Source organism: Antechinus flavipes, chromosome 1 (assembly GCF_016432865.1).
Source record: "Antechinus flavipes isolate AdamAnt ecotype Samford, QLD, Australia chromosome 1, AdamAnt_v2, whole genome shotgun sequence".
Classification (NCBI taxonomy): domain Eukaryota; kingdom Metazoa; phylum Chordata; class Mammalia; order Dasyuromorphia; family Dasyuridae; genus Antechinus; species Antechinus flavipes.
Genome location: NC_067398.1, coordinates 367602865 through 367623271, shown reverse-complemented (window position 1 = coordinate 367623271; position 20407 = coordinate 367602865).

The window sequence follows — 20407 nt, the reverse complement described above, 5'->3', positions numbered from 1 at the left end:
AATGTAATTATTAAATAAATAAATAAAAAAAAGTAATAAAAAGAAAGAAATCGAAAAAAAAAAAAAAAAAGATTTTTCACTTAAAGCCAATTCTGAAGGCAGTAAGATACCCTCTATATTCATCCCCCTTCATTCTTTCTCTCAGATATAATAGATTTCCTATGCCTTTTCATGAGATGTACTATCCCCACTTTACCCTTCTTCTGGTACAATGTCCTTTCCACATCAATTTCTAGAACAAGGTATACATGTATTCTTTATACATCTATATAGTCGAAATATAGTTCCCAAGATTAATCTTTACCTTTTTAGATTTCTCTTGAGTTCTATATTTGTAGATCAAACTTTTTGTTAAGTTCTGGCTTTTTCATCAGAAATAGATGAAATTCGCTTACTTCGTTGAATGTCCATCTTCTTCCCTGGAAAAAGATGCTCATTCTCGCTGGGTAAGTTATTTTTGGTTGCATACCAAGTTCCTTAGCCTTTCGAAATATCATATTCTAGGCCCTTCAATCTTTTAATGTGGATTCTGCCAGATCCTTGGTGATCCTTATTGTGGCTCCTTGATACTTGAATTGGGTTTTTCTAGCTGCTTGCAATATTTTTTCCTTCGTCTGAGGGTTCTGGCATTTGGCCACTATATTCCTTGGTGTTTTGATTTTAGGATCCCTTTCAGTGGGTGATTGATGAATCCTTTCAACATTTATTTTTTCCTCTGTTCTTATGACTTCTGGGCAGTTCTCTTTGATAATTTCCTAGAAAATAGTGTCCAGGCTCTTTTTTTCATCATTCTTTTCTGGGAGTCCATTGATTCTCAGATTGTCTCTCCTGGATCTGTTTTCCAGGTCTGTTGTCTTCCCCAGAAGGTATTTCACATTCTTTTCCATTGTTTGATTTTTTTGGATTTGCTTGACTGATTCTTCTTGTCTCCTCGAGTCATTCAATTCCAATTGTTCAATTCTGATTTTCAGTGAAGTATTTTCTTCACTCACTTTTTAAAAATCTTTTTCTAATTGTCCCATTGAGTTCTTTTGTTCTGTGGAATTTTTTTCCATTTCGCCAATTTTGTTTTCCAGTTCACCAATCCTATTTTTCAAGGATTTTACTTCTTTATCCACTCTCTCTTTAACTGACTTCTCCAGGCTCTTTTGCCAAGCCTCCCATTTTTCTTCTAGCTCCCTTGTGAGAGCCTTTTTAATTACTTCTATGAGGTTCATCTGTGCTGAGGAACAGATGATCTCCTCCTTTGGGGATTCACCTGGGGACTGTCTGTTTTTAGTCTCCTCAGGATTTAGAGTCTGCTCTCTATCTATATTGAAGCTGTCAAGGGTTAAAGTCCTCTTCAGTTTTTTTGCTCATTCTGTCTAATAATCAGACAAACTACGAAAGAAAAACAGAAAAAACTGGATTCTTTCTTTGGGGGAGGGGCTGGGTGTGTTACCGAGCTTCCTCTACAGAGGCACTAGCAGGACTGTGCTGCGCCTGCGCTCTGAGATCCCAGAGCGTGCTGAGTCACTGGGGGGAGGGAGGGGGAGAGACCAGGTCCCGAGAGACTCCAGCTGTTTGGGGTTGTATTCTTCACCCCGGTGTTTTTAGCTTCTCTGCTGGGCTGCTGACTTGCTGCCGGAGCAAAGTATCCAGTCCTGTAGCGAAGCTCTCCCCACAGAGACGGCTGCGATCACTCCCCACCCCCTCTCCAGTCTGCTCCCGTGCTCTCACTGCCGCTGCCCGCCGCCTGCGCTCGATCTAAAACCATCCCAGCCCTCCAGTAAAGACAGACCTTTCTTGGCGAATCTCAAGGATGGCTTCTCTTGGTAACTATATGTGTTTTTTTTTTTTTTTTTCAGTCAAGCATTAATTCAGAGGCTTGTAATGAAATGGATAGTGAGAGAAAGGGTGGAGCTTACACAGTTGTGTGCCTCCTCTGCGCCATCTTAACCGGAAGTCCTGCCATTTGTTCTAACAATGTATAGAATTGATATTTTTATCCATACTTTATGGATAAGACATCTGAAAGTTAGATATATACTATGATTTACAGAATGTCAGACAGTAAATAAGTGCCACAGCCATATTTAACTGTATTCTTTAGACTTCTACTTCAATTCTTTGTCACTAGGGATTTTGTCTCTTGATATTGTCCTTGATATTTCAATTCTATAGAAGCGATCTGAAATTGGTAATAGAGTACAAAAATAACAATATCTGGAAACAGATGGATTAGATTCAAATCTTGACTATATTACTTACCTGTATGATTGATATAGTGACTGAATCTCTCTATATTTCAATTTCCTTATTTACAAGATGGTGACCTGGACTTATCTGTCCTCTAAGGCATTTCCCAAATTTAATTTGTAATTCTATAAATGGGTTAAAGTTACTATGTAGAAAAATTGGGGTTCATAGCTGCTAGGAAATATATGGACATATTTATTTATTTAGGATAAATAGGATTTATTTAGGATTTTATGTAGGATTTATTTATCTTATATAAAATGTTCATGAGAATTCTGAAGGCCCTCTAACATATTACTTGGTGAGCCCATTCCTTTTGATAATCTTTTTTTTTTTAAATCAATTAATGTCTACTACATTTTGGAGGATATGATCAAATTCTTTTTTTTTTTTTTTTGTTATTTTACATTTTCTTTTTTATTAAAGCTTTTTAATTTTCAAAACATATTCATGGATAATTTTTCAACATTAACCCTTGTAAAGGCTTTTGTTTCAATCTTTCTCCACCTTTCCCCACCCTCACCTCTAAACAGCAAAGCAATCCAATATATATCAAACATGGTAAACTATATATGTTAAATCCAATATATCCATAAATATTTATACAATTATCTTGCTGCACAAGCAAAATCACACCAAAAAGGAAAAAAAAATGAGAAAGGAAACAAAATGCAAGCAAACAACAGCGTGAAAATGCTGTATTGTTGTCTATACTCAGTTCCTACAGTCTTCTCTATGGGTGGAGATGGTTCTCTTCATCACAAGAACATTGGTACTGCTTGAATTGTCTCGTAAGTAAAAAAGAGCCACATCCATCAGAAGTGATCATCATATAATCTTGTGGTTGTCTTGAACAATGATCTTCTGGTTTTATTCATTTCCATCAGCATCAATGTTCATGTAAGTCTCTCCAGGCCTCTCTGAAATCATTTTGCTAATTGTTTCTTACAGAACAATAACATTCCATCACACCCTTATACCAGAATATATTCAGCCATTCTCCAACTGATGGACATCCCTTCAGTTTCCAGTTTTTTTTTTTTTTTGTCACTACAAAAAGGGCTGCCACAAACCTCTTTGCACATGTGGGTCCCTTTTTCTCCTTTAAGTTTCTCCAGGATATAAGCCCAGTAAAAACTGCTGGATCAAAGAGTACACACTTTTGATCAAATTGATCAAATTCTTTTTACCATGTGTGATACATGCTTGTCCAGATTATTATGAGGAATAAATGAAAAATATATAAGAATAAACACATTGTAAACTTCAATAAGGTACATAAATATTAGCTATCATTATTGCAAGCAGGATAATATAGTGAAATAAGTTCCATGCTAGCAGTTATAAGATCTGGGTTCTAGGTTTATCACTAACTCATGACATTGAGAAAAATTATTTAGTGACTCAGGTTCTAAGTTCCCTTGACTGTGTACTAGGCACTTTTAATAAAAAAAAAAAATCCATATGATTTAAACACAAAAGGTGAAATCATGAAAAAATTAGAGGAGTGTAGCATAGGTTACCTTTCAGTTCTGTGGATAAGAGGAAAAATTATGACCAAACAAGAGATAAAAAACTTTATGTGATATAAAATGGATAATTTTGATTGTATTAAATTTTAAAAAATTGCATAACTAGAACAAAGTAACCAAGAGGAGAAGAAAAACAGAAAGCTGGGTGGGAGGGAGGGAAATTACAAGTATCTCTTGGTGTCATTTCTCAAATAGATAGACATCTTTTAAAATTTGATAAAAATGCATGCCATTGCCCAATTGATAGACAAATGGCATGACTAGGAAGTTCTTAGACAAAGAAAGTTATCTCTCATCATGTAAAAAAAGTTCTAATTCACTATTGTATACAGATATGAAAATTAAACCATCTCTGAGGAAGTACCTTACATCAATCAGATTGGTTAATTTGACAAAAAAAAATGGAAAAAAATGTTCAAGATTATGTCAAAATATTGAGATCACTAATGCACTGTTGTTGGATTTGTGAACTGATCCAACTGTTCTGGAGAGCAATTTGAAACTATGCCCAAAGGACTATAAACATCATTACTAAGAGTATAATGAAAAAAAATTAAAAACAAAGAAAAGGAAATGTTTCTTTTTTATTATATTATAGCTTTATGCATGGGTATTTTTTCAGCATTGACAATTGCAAAACCTTTTCTTACAACTTTCGCCCTCCTTCCCACCTCACCTTCCCCTAGATGGCAGATTGACCAATCCATGTTAAATATATTGAAGTATAAGTTAAATACAATAAGTTAAATACATGTCCAAACAGTCATTTTGCTGTACAAAAAGAATCAGACTTTGAAATAGTGTACAATTAGCCTGTGAAGGAAATAAAAAATGCAGGCAGACAAAAATCAAGGGATTGAGAATTCTATGTAGGGGTTCATAGTCATCTCCCAGAGTTCTTTCCCTGGGTGTAGCTGGTTCAGTTAATTACTGCTCTATTGGAACTGATTTGATTCATCTCATTGTTAAAGAGGGCCATGTCCATCAGAATTGATCATCATATAGTATTGTTGTTAAAGTATATAATGATCTCCTGGCCCTGCTTGTTTCACTCAGAATCATTCCATGTAAGTCTCTCCAGGCTTTGCTGAAATCATCCTGCTGGTCATTTCTTCCAGAACAATAATATTCCATAATATTCATATACCACAATTTATTCAGCCATTCTAAAATCGATGGGCATACACTCAGTTTCCAGTTTCTGGCCACTACAAAGAGGGCTGCCACAAACATTCTTGCATATACAGGTCCCTTTCCAAAAGGAAATATTTCTATAAAATATTGTAGCAGCTCTGTTGTGGCAAAGAATTGGAAATTAAGGGAATGTCTATCATTGAGAAATGGTTTCATAAATTATGGAATATGATTGTATGAGGATACTATTGAATACTATAAGAAATGATGAGAAGGAATATTTAAGAAAAAACATTGGAAATTATATAAAATTATTCAATTTGGAGTGAGGAGAAATAGTCAAATACTGCACACAGTAATAGCAATATTGTAAGATTACTGTATGAATTAGCTATTTTCAGCAATACAAAACAATAGAAAGATGCAAGATAATTCCAATGAGCTCATAGTGGAAAATGCTATCCAGTTCTAGAGGAAAAACTAATAGAATGTAAATGCAGATCAAAGCATACTTCACTTTATTTTTTTTGGGGGGGTTGTCTGTTTTCTTCTATAACATCAATATGACTAATATGGAAATATGTTTATTATTTAATACATCTAATCTATATAGAATTACTTACAATTTTAGGGAGGGAAAAGAAGAAAGAAAAAAGGAAAAAAATTGAAATTCAAATTTAAAAAAGAATGCTAAAATTGTTTTACATCCAAGTAGGAAAATTAAAATATTATTAAAAGAAAAACATTGTCTTTTTTTGGGAATCATTTTAATGTCTTATCTAGGTCCATTATTTCCTATTTCTCCTGTATATAACTTGCTTTGTAAGTCTTCATGTTTTCTTACCCATTTCAGTGTACACTTTTTGAGAGCAAGGGTTATCTTTTTCCTCTCTTTGTAGTGTCTGATATATAGTAGTGCTTAAATAATGTTTACTGATTAATTGAAAAAAAAATAACATTTATCTCAGAATCCTGGTACTTAACATATTGTCAATCATTGGAAAGGCTTCTCAGTTTCCATTTGTGATTCTGGGCAACTTCATCAAAAGAAGCTAATGGATGGAGAAGGAGAAAGCAATAAAAATCCTTGAGTGGTGGGTGAACAATAAGAGCAAAAATAGAAAGATATGAACCATATCAGTACAAAGATTTCCACAGTCAAGGCACCAGTGTCCCAATTGCTTTGAATAACTGAGACCTGAATGGAGATGTGGGATGAGAGAGTAGGCAGCAGATAAAAGTGTTAACAGTGTTTTAGTGGAGGCGGAGCCAAGATGGTGGAGCAGGCACACACATGACTCTAAGCTCCTCTCATTACCCTCATAACCAATTATTTAATCCAGCCTCAAAAATAACTCTTCACTGCTTAAATTCATGAAGATTAGAAGCACTACAATTTACCAGCCGAAGTCCATCCAGAAGCTCGCCAGGAAAGGTTTGTCCTGAGGGGCCAGGAACAGACTAGCACAGGCAGCAAGAGGCTAGCTTCCTGAGCAGACCAAGGGCTGTGGCTAGAGAAGTTATAGAGATGACTCTGCTATAGGCTAACTGCTCTGCCTTGATTACAAAGCAGTAAACTGGCAGAGAAATTAAAGCCTAAAACAGAGGGTTCTCTAAAAAACGCCAGAACCTAAGGAGATCTGGCTGTAACCCCTCAAACCCAGAAGTGACTCAGACAGACTTTACTACAGCCCTGTGGCCACATCCTGCAGTTCGGGGCTTTTGCGGGGGAAGTTACTAATCTGCACAGCAGGGCAGCACAGCCTGGGCAGCCTCTAATTTGCAGAGTGGGGGCTCAGCCTGGGGCAATAGAACCTCCCCAGCTGACTAGGCTTCTGGGGCAGACACTTCCTGTCCTTGCAAATCCATTCACTGCTCAGCTGCTAATACCCACAGCCCCAAGGCAGGGTTTGGCTTGGGGTAGTGAAACTCTCACTGCTAAGTGTCTAGCCCCAGGGCAGTCATTGTCTCACACAGCAGGGGTTCTTTGAAGGGCACTTTCCCAGCCCGGCCCTGCAGGCCTGAGTTACTTTCAGGTGGGGAACTCTTTCCCAGTGCACTCCAGTATTTCGCTGCTTTTTGTAGCCGGTTGGCAGGACAGCTACCCGTCCATATACCTTTCACTGCTCTGCAGAGGAAGCTGGTAACCTCCTGGCTCTGAAGGCAAACCTTACAGTCTTTAACAAAATGAGTAAAAAAATCAAAACAACGATTGATAGTTTCTACACAGAAAAAGAATAGCTTTTCAACCCTAAAGAGACTAAGAGCAGACATTCTCCAGACAATTGTTGGTCTCCAATACAAAAGGCTCACCTAGAAGAGACTATTCAAAACCTTAAAAGAGAGCTAGAAGAGAAATGGGGAAAGGAAAGAGAAGCTATGCAAGAGAGTACAGAAAAGGCACATAACTCACTAAAAGAAAAAAATTGATAAAGTGGAAAAAGAAAACAACTTCCTGAAATGTGAATTGGAAAAGGTAAAAAACTCCTAAGAAGTGTTGGGAAAGAGAATTTGTGAATTGGAAAAAGAAAATAACTCACTAAAAAAAAAAAATTAGTGAAATGGGAAAAAATTCCATAGAGCAAAACAACTCAATTGGACATATACAAAAAGAAGTAAAAAAAAAAAGCTAATGAAGAAAATAACTCACTAAAAATCAGAACTGAACAAATAGAAATGACTGATTCATTGAGACATCAAGCATCAGTCAGGCAAAACCAAAAAAAATGAAAGATTGGAAAAAAATGTCAAAGATTTACATGGAAAAACAACAGACCTGGAAAATAGATCTAGGAGAGATAACCTGAGGATCATCGGGCTACCAGAAAATTATGATGAAAAAAAGAGCCTAGATCCTATTTTACAGGAAATCATCAAAGAGAACTGCCCAAAAGTAATAGAACCGGAAGGGAAAATTAGGCATTGAAATAATTCATCGAACACCTTCTGAAAAAGACCCTAAAATAAAGACTCCGAGGAATATTGTGGCCAAACTTCAGAATTTTCAGACTAAAGAAAAAATTTTACAAGCAGCCAGGAAAAAACAGTTCAAATACCGAGATGCCACAATAAGGGTCACAAGATCTGGCTGCCTCAACATTAAAGGTTCGAAGGGCCTGGAATCAGATATTATGAAAGGCAAAAGAACTTGGAATGCAGCCAAGAATAAATTACCCAGCTAAACTGAGTATTTTTTCCCATGGAAGAAGATGGCCATTTTAATGAAATAGAGCAATTCCATCTGTTTCTGAGGAAAAAACCAGACTTAAACAAAAAATTTGATCTCCAACAACAGGAATCATGAGAAGTTGAAAAAGGTAAAAGGAACTCTTGAGAACTGTATTTCTGATATACATAAAAACCATATGTATAATTTGATTTTACTGATATAACATAAAAAAGGGAAGTAGAAATGGAAAGGGGATAGTGCCAGAAAAAGGGAAGAGGGGAGATAAAAAGAGAAAAACTACATGCAACAATGAGGCAAAGGAAACCGATCATATATGAGGGAACTTAGAGAGGGGAGGAACATTGTGTGAATCCTACTCTCATCAGAGTTGGCTCAAAGAGGAAACAATTGACATATTTGTTTTACACAGATTCTTCTCTCACTTCATTAAAAAGTGGGAGAGGAAAAGGGAGAAGGAAAAAGAGTAATAAGGGAAGGGAACAAGAAAAGGGAAAGGGATTCAAAGGGAGGAGGGAGGGATACTAAAGAGGGAGAGCTGCGCGATGTTAGTGGGACCAATAAGGTTAATACTAGGGAAGAAGGGAAGGAGGGCAAGAAAAAGAAAAGTATAATCTGGGGATATTAGAATGGCAGGAAATACAGAATTGGTTATTTTAACTGTAAATGTGAATGGGATGAACTCTCCCATAAAGAGGAGGCAGATAGCAGACTGGATCAAAAGTCAGAACCCTACAATCTGTTGTTTACAGCAGGGAGATACATACAGAGTAAAAGTAAAAGACTGGAGCAGAATCTATTATGCTTCAGGTGAAGTAAAAAAAGCAGGGGTAGCCATCCTTCTCAGCTCAAGAAAAAGCAAAGATTGATCTAATTAAAAGAGATAAGGAAGGAAACTATATCTTGCTTAAGGATACTATAAACAATGAAGCAACATCAGTATTAAACATATATGCACCAAGTGGTATTGCATCTAACTTCTTTAAAGAGAAGTTAAGAGAGTTGCGAGAAGAAATAGACAGCAAAACTATAATAGTGCGAGATCTCAATCTTGCACTCTCAGATTGAGATAAATCAAATCACAAAACAAATAAGAAAGAAATTAAAGAGGTAAATAGAATATTAGAAAAATTAGGTATGATAGATCTCTGGAGAAAACTGAATGGTGACAGAAAGGAGTACATTTTCTTCTCAGCAGTTCATGGAACCTACACAATAATTGACCATATATTAGGACATAAAGACCTCAAAATTAAATGCAGGAAGGCAGAAATAGTAAATGCTTTCTTTTCAGATCACAATGCAATAAAAATTACATTCAACAAAAAGTTAGGTGTAAATAGACCAAAAAGTAATTGGAAACTAAATAATCTCATCTTAAAGAATGATTGGGTGAAACAGCAAATTATAGACACAATTAATAATTTCACTCAAGATAATGACAACAATGAGACATCATATCAAAATTTATGGGATGTAGCCAAAGCAGTAATTAGGGGAAATGTTATATCCTTAGAGGCTTACTTGAATAAAATAGAAAAAGAGAAGATCAATGAATTGGGCCTGGAACTTAAAAAGTTAGAAAAAGCCCAAATTAAAAACCCCCAATCAATTACTAAACTTGAAATTCTAAAATTAAAAGGAGAAATTAATAATATAGAAAGTAAAAAAAAAAAAACACAAAAACTATTGAACTAATAAATTAAACTAAGAGTTGGTTTTATGAAAAAACCAATAAAATTGATAAACCTTTGGTAAATCTGATTTGAAAAAGGAGAGAAGGAAATCAAATTGGCAGTCTTAAAAATGAAAAAGGAGAACTTTCCACTGATGAAGAAGAAATTAAAGAAATAATAAGGGGTTACTTTGCCCAACTTTATGCCAATAAATTTGATAACCTAAGTGAAATGGATGACTACCTCCAAAAATATAGGCTTCCCAGATTATCAGAGGAGGAAGTAAATTGCTTAAATAGTCCCATTTCAGAAAAAGAAATAGAACAAGCTATTAATCAACTCCCTAAAAAAAAAAAAAATCGCCGGGACCAGATGGATTTACATGTGAATAATACCAAACATTCAAAGAACAATTAGCCCCAATGCTTTATAAACTATTTGAAAAAAATAGGGAATGAAGGAGTCCTACCAAACTCCTTTTATAACACAGACATGGTACTGATACCTAAACCAGGTAGGTTGAAAACAGAGAAAGGAAATTATAGACCAATCTCCCTAATGAATATTGATGCTAAAATCTTAAATAAGATATTAGCAAAAAGACTACAGAAAATCATCCCCAGGATAATACACCATGATCAAGTAGGAGTTATACCAGGAATGCAGGGCTGGTTCAATATTAGGAAAACTATCAGTATAATTGGCCACATTAATAATCAAATTAACAAAAACCATATGATTATCTCAATAGATGCAGAAAAAGCATTTGATAAAATCCAACATCCATTCCTATTAAAAACTCTTGAGAGTATAGGAATAAATGGACTTTTCCTTAAAATAATCAGTAGCATCTATTTAAAACCAACAGTAAGCATCATATGTAATGGGGACAAACTGCAACCATTCCCAATAAGATCAAGAGTAAAACAAGGTTGCCCACTATCACCATTACTATTTAATATTAATGCTAGCTTTGGCAATAAGAGATGAGAAAGAGATTAAAGGAATAAGAATAGGCAATGAGGAAACCAAATTATCACTCTTTGCTGATGATATGATGGTATAATTAGAGAATCCCAGAGACTCTACCAAAAAGTTACTAGAAACAATCCACACCTTCAGCAAAGTTGCAGGATATAAAATAAACCCACATAAGTCATCAGCATTCGTATATATCACTAAAAAACCAACAGTTAGAGTTACAAAAAGAAATTCCATTTAAAGTAACTACTGATTGTATAAAATATTTAGGAATCTATCTGCCAAGGGAAAATCAGAAACTTTATGAGCAAAACTATAAAACACTTTCCACACAAATTAAGTCTGATCTAACCAACTGGAAAAATATTAAATGCTCTTAGATTGGATGAGCAAATATAATAAAGATGACAGTACTACCTAAATTAATCTATTTATTTAGTGCTATACCAATCAGACTCCCCCAAAACTACTTTGATGAACTAGAAAAAATAACAACAAAGTTCATATGGAAAAACAAAAGGTCAAGAATTTCAAGGGAATTACTGAAAAAAAAATCAAATGAAAGTGGCCTAGCTGTACCAGATATAAAATTATATTATAAAGCAGCAGTTACTAAAACCATCTGGTATTGGCTAAGAAATAGACTAGTTGATCAATGGAATAGGTTAAGTTCAAAGGACAAAATAGCCAATAACTTTAATAATATAGTGTTTGACAAACCTAAAGACACAAGTTTCTGGGATAAGAATGCATTATTTGACAAAAATTGCTGGGAAAATTGGAAATTAGTATGGCAGAAACTAGGCATTGACCCACACTTAACACTGTACACCAAGATAAGATCAAAATGAGTTCATGACCTAGGCATAAAGAATGAGATTATAAATACATTGGAAGAGCATAGGATAGTTTACCTTGCAGACCTGTGGAAGAGGGAGGAATTTATGACCAAAGAAGAACTAGAGATCACTATTGACCACAAAATAGAAAATTTTGATTATATCAAATTGAAAAGTTTTTGTACAAACTAAACAAATACAGACAAGATTAGAAGGGAAACTGGGAATATAGAAGGGAAGAAAATAAACTGGGAAAACATTTTTACAATCAAAGGATCTGATAAAGGCCTCATTTCCAAAATATAGAGAGAATTGACTCTAATTTATAAGAAATCAAACCATTCTCCAATTGATAAATGGTCAAAGGATATGAACAGACAATTCTCAGATGAAGAAATTGAAACTATTTATAGACATATGAAAATATGCTCCAAATCATTATTAATCAGAGAAATTCAAATTAAGACAACTCTGAGATACCACTACACACCTGTCAGATTGGCTAGAATGACGGGAAAGATAATGTGGAATGTTGGAGGGGATGTGGGAAAACAGGGACACTGATACATTGTTGGTGGAATTGTAAATACATCCAGCCATTCTGGAGAGCAATTTGGAACTATGCTCAAAAAGTTATCACACTGTGCATACCCTTTGATCCAGCAGTGTTTCTACTGGGCTTATACCCCAAAGAGATACTAAAGAAAGGAAAGGGACCTGTATGTGCCAAAATGTTTGTGGAAGCCCTATTTGTAGTGGCTAGAAGCTAGAAAATGAATGGATGCCCATCAATTGGAGAACGGTTGAGTAAATTGTGGTACATGAATGTTATGGAATATTATTGTTCTGTAAGGAATGACCAGCAGGGTGAATACAGAGAGGATTGGTGAGACTTATATGAACTGATGCTAAGTGAAACGAGCAGAACCAGGAGATCATTATATACCTCAACAATGATACTGTTTGAGGATATATTCTGATGGAAGTGGATCTCTTTGATAAAGACAGTTAATTCAGATCAAAGACGGACAGAAGCAGCTACACCGAAAGAAAGAACAATGGGAAATGAATATAAACTGCTTGCATTTTTGTTTTTCTTCCCGGGTTATCTCTACCTTCTGAATTCATTTCTCCCTGTGCAACAAGAAAACTGTTCATTTCTGCACACATATATTGTATCTAGGATATACTGTAACCTATTCAACATGTAAAGCACTGCTTGCCATCTAGGGGAGGGGGTGGAAGGAGGAAGGGGAAAATCAGAACAGAAGTGAATGCAAGGGATAATGCTGTAAAAAAAAATTACCCTGGCATGGGTTCTATCAATAAAAGTTATCAATCAATAAATAAATAAAAATAACAGTGTTTTAGCAATAATGGTAAGATAAATTTTGCTCTTTTATCTATTGTTTTCATTAGTAGAAATTTTCAAGAATACTAACTATAAATAGTTTAAGTAACAGCAGTAGCAGCAGCAGTAGCATCAGTCACAGCATTTTTATAGTGCATTAATGTTTACAAAATATTTAACATGTAGTACTTAATTTTAGCCTCACAACAGACTTGGTAGGTAGGCATTATAATTATTTGGATTTTCAAATTAGGAAAGTGAAGGCAACAGATTTTAATTTGTCACACATTTCATGACTCAGGTGAGATTTTTATTCAAGTCTTCTGAATTTCAACTATATCACTTTCATAAGAATTTGTTTTATATACTTCTGGAGGAAAGGAAAGAAGAGAGTATGCTTTGTTGGGAAAGTTATAACATCTTTCATATGTTGCTTTATTATTTTTTAACACCCAATTAAATGTTTTATTGATTCAATGATTTCTTTGTCTGAACATTTCATATACTGATAATCAAATGGTGTATTGAATTTAAAATTTTCCACTTTTAAATTGTATGAAAAAACAACAAATAATACAAATTAGACAAATTACCATTGAAAATATTTCATTGTTCTGAAGTATAATCCATGCAAATGCAAATATCATATGGGTTATAAGTCACATGTATAAAGGCTGGTAATAAACATTTTTTCAACTATTTCCTACAGTGCTCATATATCTCTCTCTTTATCTCTACTTCTATCTCTATCCTTACATATATGCATATATGTGTATACATAAACACAGAGACTTGAAAATTGTAAAGCATATATGTAGAAAGATTTATCCATATTGTTTTATTTATTATAATTGCTTCATGTATATTTCTTGATCACTCTAGCTAGAATATAAACTTCAAAGCCAGTGACTCTTTTTTTCCTACATTTCATTAGCTGATTAATTGGAATATAATAAAGTTAAAGTAAATCATTTAAAAGGCCTGGGAAATATAATAACATACATTCAGAAGAGGGTACAAAACAATTTTCTTAAAGTGATGATTTATTTGGAACCAATTCCTAAGAGATTTGCTACAGTTGGCACCTTAATACCTGCAAGTAGATGATCAAAATGAAGAAATAAAAATGAAAAAAAAATTCTGACAACAGTCAATTCAACAAGTATTTATTTTGAACTTTCTATGTATTGTGTCCTTAAGATAGAATCTAGTTGTGCAAAATTTGTGACCCAGATAACAACTTACACTTTAATTAATCTATCGATGATTACCTTACCTATTACCTTCTAAGTATTATATATATACACACACATACATATGATCCAGAATGTCATAAGAGCAGTAAGTTGAAATAAATTTTATTTTCATTAACATTTACTAAATTTCTACTATATTCACAGCTTTTACCAATAATTTTAGCTAAGAAAGGATCCTTTCCTGTTTAGGATTTAGAGAAAAATTTGAATAAATGATATGGAAGAACTATATTATAAATATTATAATTTACTCATAGTAATCATTTAAATATCTGTGGGGTTTTGATGAGGGTACCTTTTCAGCTTTCTAAATATACATAAATCATTTTCAATTTTTTAAAAATAAAAATATTATTATGTGATTAATCTAGAAATGAGCATCTCTAAAATAAGGGTGGGCCACAGTGTAAGATGTATAGTACAATGGTAACTCTATCAGTAAAACCTTTCAATGTTAATAGGCCCTAGCAAAGTTTGTCCTTTTTTTAGTATAGATATTATAAAACAGAATTCTTTCTATCTTCCATTATGGAATCAGATTTGGACATCAATGACCAATATAAATTAGTACATGAAAATATACACTACAACAAAAAGAGAAATGGAATATGTGACATTTAAAATAAATTTTAAAGAATGCATATAAATTGAAAAGAAAAAGAGAGAAGAGGATTATATTCTAAACAGTGGCAATAGTAAGGGCAAAAGCAAAGAGATGGGAAGATTGTGGATGTATCTCAGGTAAAGAGCATAGTTTATAAATAGAAGAGCAGTGTGAGTTGAGGTTACTGGATTACCTATCTCTATCTATCTACCTATCTGTCAATCCATGTATATCTATACACACATATATCTGATACAAAGTATCTAAGCATTTTATATTAGGTGATAAACATGCAAGTCTAATTTAAAACAGCTAATATAAAATCAAATGTTAGACAGACATGCAAACACACACAATATCTGCTTACTAGGAATTGACTCATACTACTCTTCTCCTTATGCTTTAATAATATTTTACTACAAATAAACACACCACACACACACACACACACACACACACACACACACACACACACACATCTTAAAAAATAAAGAGAAAGTAAGAAAAAAATTTAATGAGATGGGGAGTTGACCATCTATAAATATAAGATAAATTAGCCTAAAAATAGTATGAAGAGTAGATTATTAGAGAGATTAGAATTAGTAGAGCTTTTAGGAGTCTATTATAACTGTTTTTTTCAGTTATGTGGGAATATACCAAGTTAGTGACAATAACATTTGAAAAGAGAAAATACAGAGAAAAAAATAGCAGACCTGCTATACAATAGTAAAGGAAGAAAATCTTTGATCTATGAATGAATAATTAAAGATAACTCTCATTATCTCCAGATTTTTTTTTATATTTTTCATCCCTACAAGTAGTTCTGAAACGAGTTTTGGGCAGATAAAAAATGACTGACTATAGAATTAAGCCTTCTTTTCTGATTAGAGAAATCTTTGCACACCCCTGTGGACATCTGAGATATGTTTTGGTGAATTCCCTGATCCTAATGGATACCAACAATGAGGTCCTTACTTATTGAAGAAATTTTCTTGAAAGACAGTCTCACTATACTAGATTAATTATTCCATTTTTATATAGCACTTTTCATCTTTTGTTCTCTCCTGATGACCAAATACTCCAATTTCTCATGTAGAATAAATGGTAGAATAAATTATTTTGATACATTGGTTTTATAGAACTCAGATCACATAGTGAGCCTAACATATTGACTGCCAGATTGTTTAATCTTCTGTGTTATATTTATATATACAGTGCACACTATGATCTCTTAATGGAACTTTATTCTTTTGTTGAAGTTCTTGAAAACATATATAAACATCGCACTCTTGCTTTTTGAATCGTGTCATTGCCTTCTAAGCTGAGTTATGGTCAATAAGACTTTTTAAGCAAATCTTTTAAATGAAAAATGCTTTGCTTATAAATCCATTCATCTTTTTTTTTTATGTTCTGAGATTTCAAAGTTCAATTTAGTTAAAATGTTATTTTTGAAAAGTTCTTTCTACTGAGTCCACTGAGTCACCAAAATGTTCACAAGTATGTAACTTTTCAGCTATGGATGTCCCAGAGGCTAAAAAAATATTGTTTTGAATCTTTTAATCTTTGATTAAATAATTCATATCATCCTTTAATGTTGCTAAAATGTTATCAACATTAATGATGTTATAATTAATTATAATTATGCCATAATTATATTTTATATAATACAACATATTATATTATAAATATAATGTATTGATAAAAATGGCATTTCCTTAAATAATTTACTTTCAAATTCTTTAGACTGATCAGAGAGGATTTGCCTGTAAAGCCAAAGTAAAAAGCAATATTTCTTTTATTAAACCTTATTAACAGTGTAAGTTTTCTGATTCCTGGGTAGGTATACTTGTGTATATCTAATGAAACTCTTAATCATCACTACTTTACTGTTTATAATTTTCTACTTTCATCAAGAAATTAAAAAAAATAAAAACATCAACTTCAAGAATTCACTGGACATTCTATTTTTTAAATGTGCAAAAATAATTGGTAGCACTTTGCTCTGAATATTTTGAGAGGAAATCTAAATCATTTTTTAAAAACTCAAACAATCAACAAAATTTTATTGAGACCTTCACTTCAAAAAAATCTTTATTTTTAAAGAAAAATTTCATTTTCCCAATTACATGTAAAAAACAATTTTAAAATTTATCTCCCCAAATAGTGAGTTTCAACTTCTCTCCCTTCCAACACTTCAATTGAGAAGGCAAGAAATAGGTTATACTTGTGTAATCATGCAATATGCCTGTCCATATGAGTTATGTAGTCAAAGAAAATACAGAAAAAAAAAACATAAACAACCAAGAACAAGAACAATAAAGAAAAAATATCTTGATACTTCATTCAGGCTTTCCCATTCTTTCTTTGAAGATAAGCAACATTTTTCATCATAAGTCCTTCAGAATTGTCTTGGATCATTGTACTGCTAAAGCAGATCATCATATAATATTGCTGTTATCTCTGTCTATAATATTTTCCTGGTTCTGCTCATTTCACTTTTAATCAAATCATGTAATTTGTCTATTTTTTTCTGAAATCATTCTGCTCTCATTTCTTACAATACAATAATAGTCCAATCCAAATGTATGTCATGATTTGTTCAGACATCCCAAAACTGATACGTATGCCTTGGATTCCAATTCCTTGACACCACAAACTACCTGCTATAAACTTTTCTGTATATAGATTATTAATTTTATATATGTACATATGTGGCATTTCCTTAAATAATTTACTTTCAAATTCTCTAGACTGATCAGAGAGCATTTGCCTGTAAAGCCGAAGTAAAAAGAAATATTTCTTCTATTAAACCTTATTAACAGTGTAAGTTTTCTGATTCCTGGGTAGGTATACTTGTATATATATATATATATATATATATATATATATATATATATATATATATATATAATATATATATATATATATATATATTAGATAGATAGAGAAATATCCCCTATCTTTTTCTCTGTCATGAGTGTGGATTATGTATGTTTCTTACTTATCTTGTGATGATGCCATCAAAATATGTCCCTTAGGGGGACATCTGAAATTTTCAATTTTTGAGAAAACACTCTTCATAGATTGCCCTTGGATCAATTAGAAATCACTGGGTGGATTATACATATAATTCTTTATTTGCCCTGTATATCCCAATTGTAACCCCAATTTTTTTTTCTACTATGACTTTCTTATACAAATAATCCTTCATTTTTCCAAGCACTTGAAGGTCACCAATTCCAATTTCTCTGAATCCAGTTTTTCTTAAATATGTGTTGCATTTATCATGGTCTATGCTATTACAAATTTGCTTTAAGTTTCTATCTTAGAATCATGAATTGGCTAGTTATACACATTTCAAGTCCCAATTTTCTTCCTGTAATTTCCTGATAATTTCCAGTATTCTGCTAATATTTGTGACTATTCTCTAACCAGCCCTAATCAATGATGATAGGCTAAGGTTTTTTCCCCCTAGGTCTTGACAAATTGGAGGCAGCATACCAGATTTATTTTAACACTATGATTTCCATCAGATACATAAAGCTCAGGGAGATTCTATCTCTATAATTTTGTTCTTTGATTTCAAACTGAATTTGAAACCAAAGAGTGGTCCCATATGACTTTCAGTCACATTACACTATTTTTCCATAATACTGCATAATAGTTTAACTATTAAATTATTCTTTGGAATGTCTTTTCCAGAATTTGAATTCTGGGCATTTGGGCAACGGGCAGCCTTCAGCTCCAAGAACTGCCACAGGCTTCAGGATGCTTAAAAATAGCTCAGGGCAATCACTAGCAATCTTTAAGCAATTTATTTGCTTCAGACTAGCCTGGGGGAAAATAGAAAGCCTCCAGCAATTATAACTCTGGGTGCTTTATCATAGGCCTGAGCAAATAGGCAACCACCATTGGTCAGACAGCCATGTTCTTCAATGTAGCTGCAGAGAACAAAATAACCCACTAATCACAGAAATACTAGAGAGCCTTACTTGGTCACTATCTTGGCATTAGTTAACCACCAAGCTTCCAAGGTCTTCATTAGCAACAGCAGTTTCCATCCCCTACCATAAGCCAACAATAAAGCACAAGATATTAAGGTCCCCTGTGAATCTTAGGACATCATAAGTATAGTACCATGAGTACTCAAGAACAAGATGTCTGAGCCAATGTCTGTTCTACCCATGTTGCAGAACTCAAACGTAAAAGAAAGGGGATCAAAATATTGATAGAAACAATAAAGAATGTAATCCGTTTTCTATACAGTGATAAGAAAGATTAATATACAAACTCAGAAGAGGATGACAATGTCAAATTACCTTTGGAGTAAACCCCAAAGAAAAATGCAAAGTGGAAAGCTTAAAAGCATATGAGACGTAGAAGAAAAATTGGGGGACACAATACAAGAAAATTAAAAAAAAAATCAAAAGCTTGGAAAAAAGATAACAACTGATTAAAAATTATAATTGGCCAAATGGGGAAAGCAAATACAAAAATCAATAGACTGAACAAGACCTTAAACTATGATTGGTTGAATGAAAAATGAAGTGAAAAGCTAATTGAGTCAAACAACTACTTAAATGTAAAAATTGGGTAAGTGGAAACTAATAACTATAAGACCTCAACAATCAATCAAGTAAATTGAACAAAAAAAATGATAAAAAATAGAAGGAAAATGTAAAATACCCTTTAGAAACACAACTGACCTGGAAAATAGCTCCAGAGCAGATTATGTCAAAATCATTGTACTATCTTAAGCCATAATCTTGAAGCATCTTTCAAGAAGTTTTTAATGAAAATTACCCTCTTATCCTGAAACTAGAGGAAAAAAGTAGTAATAGCATGAATCCACCTATCACCTCAGGAAAAATAACCCCAAATAAAAATTGAAATGATAATTATAGCCAAATTACAAAATATCAGGTCTAAGGAAAATATATTTCAAGTAGCTAGAAAGAAATAATTATACAAATCAGGACTACACAGGACTTAGTAACTGAAACAGGAAAGGACAAAGATGTCATGAAACATGGAATTCTGTAAGGCAAAGGAGGACTATAAAAATTAACTATCCAGTGAAATTAAGCATAATACCTTGAGGGAAAAAAGTCATGATTTAATGAACTCATTACAAGTTACATATTAAAAAAAATCTGCTTCTCAAAACAAAACAACCCCTCAAGGAAAATAAAGTCTAGAATTGAACAAATAATTTGATCTGCAATATTAAGACACAAGAAAAGACTAAGAAAGGAAAAGGAAAGCATAAGACATTCAATAGAACCAAATAGTTTAAATTCCTACAAGGAAAGCTGATATTTGTAATTTAAAAATTATATTATTAATACTACCACAAGAAGATAAATAAATAGAGAGATATAAAAAAGAGCATAAGGGCATAAGGTCACTTTGAAGGAATGATATTAAAAAATAACTAAGGGATGAGAAAGAGGAATATATCAGTATACATATATATGTAGAAAGAAGAAGAAAGTTGAATCAGGGAAATTATTTCACATGGAGAGAAAGAAAAAATCTATTGTTGGAGGGGAAATGGATGGGTAGACAATGGGCATCACTTGAACCTGAAATTCATCAGTATTGGCTCA